Here is a 7689-nt window from a genome sequence, read left to right as displayed (position 1 = left end):
TCGAGGTGTGGTTCCCCGAGCCAGGGTGTAGTGCCCTGGGCTTTTTGTTGATCGAGGTGTGATTCCCTGAGCCAGGGTGTTTGTGCCCTGGGCTTTTTGTTGATCGAGGTGTGGTTCCCCGAGCCAGGGTGTAGTGCCTTGGGCTTTTTGTTGATTGAGGTGTGGTTCCCCGAGCCAAGGTGTTTGTGCCCTTGGCTTTTTGTTGATCGAGGTGTGGTTCCCCGAGCCAGGGTGTAGTGCCCTGGGCTTTTTGTTGATCTAAGTGTGGTTCCCTGAGCAAAGGTGTAGTGCCCTGGTCTTTTTGTTGATCGAGGTGTGGTTCCCCGAGCCAAGGTGTTTGTGCCCTGGGCTTTTTGTTGATCGAGGTGTGGTTCCCCGAGTGAGTATATAATGACAAGATCCTCAATATTTCTCTGAGAGAATAGGTCTTATATCTTCCAATAAACAATTACATCTGTTAAGTATAATACTTTTTCAAATGAAAAACATTCCAAGGCCTTTTGAGACAACGTCCTTGGGCATCTTATAGATAAAAAGATCCTGAGCTGACTTTCCGGGTTACTTTATAAGGTCCTTCCCATCGATCTTCTAGTTTCCTAACATCCCCAGCTGGATTGATTTTCTTCATGACTAGATCTCTCACTTGGAAGTCTCGAGCTTGGACCTTTTTGTTGTATGATTTCATGACCCGGCCCCGGTATGCTTCCATTCGAATCATTGCTCGATCTCTCTTTTCTTCTACTAAATCCAATTCCATGGCCCAGCTCTGATCATTACTGTTAGGGTAAGATTCTACCCGAGAAGAAGTTTGTCCGATCTCAACTGGTAAGACTGCTTCGGCACCATATACCAAGTTAAAAGGAGTTTCTTGAGTAGGTACCCGGGGAGTGGGTCTATACGCCCAGAGAACACTGGGTAATTCTTCCACCCAGTCCTTTCCTTTGCCTTGTAGCCTGGTTTTTAATGCTTATATAATAATTCTGCTGACAACTTCTGTTTGGCCATTAGCTTGATGGTAGGCAACAGAAGTAAAAGACTGAGTGATTTTCATTTCCCGGCACTAAGATGTAATCTCCCTTCCTTGGAATTGTCTTCCATTATCTGAGATTAGTCTTCTGGGTACTCCGAACCGACATACTATGTTTTTCCACAAAAACTTTAAAACTTCTTGTTCAGTGATTTTGGCCAATGGCTCGGCTTCTACCTATTTAGAAAAATATTCTACAGCCACCAGTAAGAACTTCTTCTGAGCCCGGGCAATTGGAAAAGGGCCACAATGTCCATACCCCATTGATCAAAGGGGCAAGATGCCCAGATAGGCTTCATAGGAGTAGCCGGGCTGTGTTTAAAGTTTGAGTGATATTGACAATTTTCACAAGCCCGGACTATTCGAGTAGAATTTTGCTAAGAGTTGGCCACCTGAACCCGGCGAGCATCGTCTTCCTGGTATAAGCTGTTCCTCCGAGATGCTCAGCACAACACCCTTCATGAATATCCCGGAGGACATAATCCACTTCTCCCTCAGATAAACATTTTAATAAAGGTCCCTGAAATGATCTCATGTACAAGACATTATTTAAGAGAACAAACCTGAGAGCTTGTCTCTTGATTTTTTGAGCCTGGATTCTGTCTTCATGTAATTCATTCGTTGCAATGAATTTGATCAAGGATGTCATCCAGGAATCCTCCGGTGCTTGTAATGCTTCTTCATCTGTGGAGAGAATTAACCGAGAAACATGTAGCACTTCCCGGGTGCTGGCCTCTAATAAAGAAGTAGCCATTTATGCTAGAGCATCCGCCTCTCCATTCTCCTCCCGGGGTATTTGTTCAATACCCCAATCCACAAAGATTTTTGCTTGGGTTTTTATGAGCTGTAAGTATTTTATCATCCTGTCATCCTTAGCTTTATAAGCACCCTTTATCTGTTGAGTGATCAGTTGCGAACCAGATTACAGAATAACCCGGGAAGCTCCAATCTCCTGTGCAGCTCGGATACCGGTGAGGACAGCTTCATACTCGGCCTCGTTATTGGTTACCCGGGAATCAATTCTTATTGCAAATTTAATCCTCTCTCTTGTGGGGGATATTATTAAGACCCCTATTCCGCACTCCGTGGGGGATATTATTAAGACCCCTATTTTTTATGAGCTGTAAGCCACATCCACGAACACTATCCATACTTTCTCTTCATCGGGTTGGACCATCTCGGATAAAAAATCTGACAAAGCTTGTGCTTTGATGGCCACCCGGGTTTGTACTCGATATCATGCTCCCCTAATTCTACCGCCCACTTGATCATCCGCCCGGCTACCTCTGAGTGAGTCATAATTCTCCCCAAAGGGCTATTAGTGAGAACTTTGATTTGATGAGACAAGAAGTAGGGTCGCAGCTTCCTAGTGGTCACCACCAAGGCCAGGGCAATCTTTTCTACTTCGCTGTATCGGAGCTCGGGGCCTCTCAGAGCATGACTGACATAATACACAGGCTTTTGGTCAGAGCCTTCTTCTTTTATCAGTACTGAACTGACAGCATACTCTGTAGCACAGAGATAAACAAACAATTTTTCCCCGGGCTCAGGCTTTACCAACACAGGGAGCTCTGCAAGATGGATATTCAAATCCTTGAAGGCCTGTTCACATTTTTCATCCCACCCAAATTGTTGGGCCTTCCTCAGGACCTGAAAGAAAGGATAACTCCGGTGTGCTGACCGGGATATAAATCGAGAAAGAGAAGCAATTCTCCCGGTCAGTCTGTGTACTTCTTTGACAGATCGGGGAGACGGCATGCATAAAACAGATTTGACTTTCTCCTGATTTACCTCAATTCCCCGGTCTGTCACTATGAAACCCAAGAATTTGCCACTCTTTACGCCAAAGATAAATTTTGCCGGATTAAGCTTTATCCCAAAATGCCTTAGAGTGGAAAATGTTTCTTCCAAGTCAGCAATGAATCCCGCAACCTCTCTAGACTTGCTCAGGATATCATCCTCATACACCTCCACATTCCGGCCTAGTTGCTTCTCAAATACTCTGTTCATGAGACGCTGGTAAGTAGCCCCTGCATTCTTCAACCCGAAAGGCATTACAACATAACCAAATGTACCTCCCGAGGTGATGAAGCTAGCTTTATTTTGATCATCTTTGGCCAAGGGAATTTTTTGATATCCCTGGTAAGCATCCATGAAACTCAGCAATTCAAAACCCAAAGTGGAATCCACCAACTGATCAATCCTGGGCAGGGGATAATGATCTTTAAGACAAGCCTTATTGAGATCACGGAAATCCACGCATATCCTCCACTTTCCTGTGGACTTAGGCACCAAAAGCACATTCAAGAACCATGTAGGAAATTAGATTTCCCGAATGTGTCCGGCCTTCAACAGATCTCTTACCTGTTCATCAATAACTTTGTCCTTTTCCCGACCAAAGTGTCTTTTCTTTTGTTTCACCGGGTGAGATCCCGGGAGAATATTCAGTTGGTGCTCCGATATCAGGGGCGAGATCCCCATCAACTCCTATTGGGATCAGGCAAACACATGAATATTAGCTTTTAAGCAATTGATTAAACTGACCCGGGTGGATACATTGAGGTCCCGAGCCACCCGGATCTGCTAGCCTGGTCCGATCTCCACAACATCCTACTCTTCTTCTCCAACGAAATGCACCTCTCCCTTCTCAACTATTCTTCCACCTACTTCGTCAACTCTTGCTCTCTTCTCTTCCCTCCTGATTTTGCTCTGATCAGCCCGAACTGCTTCCATATAACATTTTCGGGAAGAAGGTTGATCTCCACGAACTTCTCCTACCCGGGCTCCCACAGGAAATTTGATCTTTTGATGGTAAGTGGATGCCACGGCCCTTAATTCATTCATGGCTGGTCTCCCTAGAATAATTTTATATGATGATGGGGAGTCCATCACCGTAAAAGAGGTCATCACTTTCTTTTTAAGATCTTGGGAGCCCAAAGTTAGTGGTAACACAATCTCCCCTTCCGGGTAAACCACATGGCCAGCAAAGCCAAAAAGGGCAGTCTCTATAGCTTCCAAATGATAACCCTGCAAATCCATCTTCATAAAGGCATCTTTAAATATAACATTAACAGAGCTGCCCGAGTCCAGAAAGACTCTCAAAATATCATAATTGGCCACCCGGGCTTGGATAACCAGTGCGTCATTATGGGGTAGATTTATCCCTTTTAAATCTTCCGGGCCAAAACTGATCACCGCCTCATTCCTCCTCATTCCTTCCACCTCCATAGAGTCTCTTCTACTCCTCGAATTCCTTGCCCGGTTAGAATCTCCATCAGTAGAGCCTCCTGATATCATTTTGATCAACCCCACAGCCGAGGGCGAAGATTTCTTCTTCTCGGGCTCTTGCTTTATCTTCTTCCCTGGATCATCTCTCGAGATATCCCTTGATTTTACCTGGATGCTAGGACTTGGTTGCCGAGGTGTCCATGGTGGACCTCTCGGCCTTTTGTTCGATTGATTATGCCCATGGACGGCAGGCGGAACATAATCTCTTTTCAAAGTCTTGCAATCCCCAGTATTATGGTAACAAACCCCATGAAGAATGCAGAACCCACTCTTCTCGGGCCTGGTGAACTGCTGTGATGGCAACAAATCTCTGCTACACTCTTGGACCTCCCGATCCCGATTGATTTTCAAGGGCACGTGCTGAGAAAAATGCCCCGGATTATTCCTCCTCTGCACCTTCTCCTCGGGCTTTACCACCCGCTCTCCTCTCTCTTTCCTTCCCGCCTCTCTTTTCTGTTTCTAGGCTTCTTCCATATTAATGTACTTTTCTGCCCGGTATAACAAGTACTCGAAGTCCCCGGGCACTTTTTTAGTCAAAGATCTTAAAAACTCACCCTCCCTCAAGCCTTGAGTGAAGGCAGTTGTCTTCGTTTCGGTGGCACAATTAGGAACATCCAAAGCCACTATATTAAATCTTCTTATATAAGCCCTCAAACTTTCTTCCGGGCTTTGCTTGACCTCAAAAAGACTAAATGCAGTCTTCTTGTATCTCTTTCTACTGCTAAAATGGTGTGAAAACACCTTCTAGAAGTCTTTGAAGGAATGAATACTTTGCGGAGCCAACCCCTCAAACCATCTCTGAGCAGAATCCACCAGCGTTGTCAGGAACACCTTACACTTGATTCGATCAGTATAACAGTGTAGCATGGCCATATTTTCAAACCTGGCCAGGTGCTCTTCGGGGTCTGCATTGCCATCATATTCTTTCACTTTGGCAGATTTGAAGTTGTCGGGAAGTGGTTCCCGGACAATGGCTTCCGCAGATGGGCAACCTTTGGTTAATGCCTGAGAAGTACTTCGACTTTCCAGCTGCCCTTCTAAGACCTTCATCTTTTGTCTCAATTCCAAGAGCTATTCCGCTACAGTCGGGGATTTGGACCCGGCAATAGACTCACCATAGCTTCTGATGACTTCTAGGACACTCCAAGTACAAGTGGTTCTGACAGATTAGACGGTCTGTATCAATCACACTCGAGTGTGGTGCAATTCCCGAGGTGGTCCGGGTGATAAGGTACCCGAGCTTTTGTCGGAAAGCTCGGGCCATTGGGTGATTACCGAGGAGGAGAAAAAGTGCCCGGGTTTTTAAGAAAGTACACTGTACGTTGGCTCTCATCTGGGCTATCCAACTATCTTCCCAGGTCATCCCTGACCCGGATCATTATGGGGGTATCAGTCCAAAAACAGCACATCACCTTTCTGCCACTTGAATTGGATACTTTCCTCTTCGATAATCTCTTCACATCTCTTCACGAATTTCTCTGAGATTTCGGTTCCGTCAGCCATTGTAGCCGAGCTCAGCTCTTTCCCGTACATGCCAACCATAGTATTGGACCACATTTGTCTCCGTTTTCTTCCGTCGAACACTCTTGTCAAACTTCTTGGACCTAGTATGGTCTTTACCCCACCATCAGGTAGCCATTCCATATCCATTCCTAGTGCCTTTGCCCTGCATTGAATATGCGGTTAGGATACTAAGAATGACTGAAGCAAGCTTCTAAGCGAGTCGAATGGTCGAGAACTGGTTCTGTTCGGCTCGACCATATTGTTATCGAGTTCGAATAGCTCAAACCAGTTTTGACTAGGTTTAGTAGCTTGAGCCCTTATTTCATCTGTACTCAAGTATTCACTCTTAAGTGGGAGGGAAAAAAAAAAGTTGTTAGAATACCTTTTCTCTGCTTCCACACGATCGGAGGTTCCAAAAGTATCTTCCCAACCACGACCTCTCATGGAGGAAGTATCGTCCTTGCTAAGAGCAGTGAAAGTATATCTCAGTCCTTTCTTCTCCAATTCCTCCGCCTCTGCTGGAAACTACTCCAGAGCACGCTCCGCGACACAAAAAATAGGCACAAAAGGCTTCTCCCTGCCTTCCGCTGGAGGTATTTCGCAGTAAAGAATCACTTTCTTTGGAAATTCCTTTATCTGTATACACAAGGCACTGGCACTATGACATTATCCTACCTTTTCTTGTCATGAACAAGGACAGAATGGAAAAAAATTGTAGGTTTTTCTACATAAATTATAGTTCCAAACTCCGTATGTAATATATAAACATTACCATCGACTCCATGCTGATACTTACTAAGACCATTTCATGATCGTAATAAATGAACTCCGACAGAGGTCCTTCATTAGCTGTCCAAATTCTCTTGTAAATATGCGTCCGGGGAGCCGGCCCAACGTACTGGATATCGTCCCACCCGCAAACGTTGACAATGTCATTGAACTCCACTGCGTTGTTCACATCAAATCCCCGAAAAAGAACAGCGCTGTTCTTGATTATCATCTGCTCGACCAATTCCTTGTTCTCTTTCAACACTACAAGCAATGATTCGACATCGTTCTTGCCACAGTCTGGAGGCTGGAACACCAGTGGCATCGTTTTGGTGTCTACTAGCTTTTCTCCTTCACATTTCCCGACCTTGAATCAACATGCGTAGATGCTTAAAACATTGACGGTCCTCGGGTTTATCTTCCGCGCTGTCCGAGCCAGCTCATTGTTCCCCACCCCTCGTCTCTTCATACTCGTCCTCACTTACATTGATCGGGTCTATGAGTCTAAAAACTAAACATGTATAAACTTACGTAATAAAACTACACGCATTTCAAAGTAGAGCGCACATACTTAAACTTGAACGTACTTACATAAACGTAGACGTGCCATCGTATCGTAAAACTTTTCATAAACATACTTGCATCATACATACTTGGACATACATAAACATTATCATTTTGCTTAGAGATATGTTTCAAAGCAAATGACCTATACATAAATACGCCTGATCAGACTAAACCATAGAACTGGGCTGGCAGAGATGTCCACTACCACATGCATGAAATCTCCGGTCATGCTTTATCGGGTGGATTGGTCCCTGGTCATACTTTAACGTTTTCCAATCTTGATCTAAACTCGGTCATGTTTTACTGAGGTGGAGAGGTCCTCGGCCACGTTCACCGACTTCAAAATCCGTTCATATTTGGTCACAAGACATTTAGCATACCTCAAAAATATAAACATTTTTCTTTGCACGTCGAACATGTTAGAGTAGATGCCCTGCAAACCAACTGTTGGCTAGGGATTTTATTGACTCGGTTGTAATTAACAATCTTTATTTTAATATAATTCATTATTTCATGGTTTTGTTATTTCTTTATCT

At 44.6% G+C, this 7689-nt stretch overlaps 1 pseudogene; it reads right to left on the bottom strand.

Moving 5' to 3' along the window:
* Positions 1-5704: 5704 nt before the first annotated feature.
* LOC140974894 (clavaminate synthase-like protein At3g21360) lies at positions 5705-7382 on the bottom strand (annotated as a pseudogene).
* Positions 7383-7689: the final 307 nt, after the last annotated feature.

The sequence above is a fragment of the Primulina huaijiensis genome, chromosome 4, assembly GCF_012295235.1.
Source record: "Primulina huaijiensis isolate GDHJ02 chromosome 4, ASM1229523v2, whole genome shotgun sequence".
NCBI classification, from domain to species: domain Eukaryota; kingdom Viridiplantae; phylum Streptophyta; class Magnoliopsida; order Lamiales; family Gesneriaceae; genus Primulina; species Primulina huaijiensis.
The sequence above is the reverse complement of the archived record's forward strand: the minus strand, read 5'-3'. Positions and strand labels throughout refer to the sequence as shown.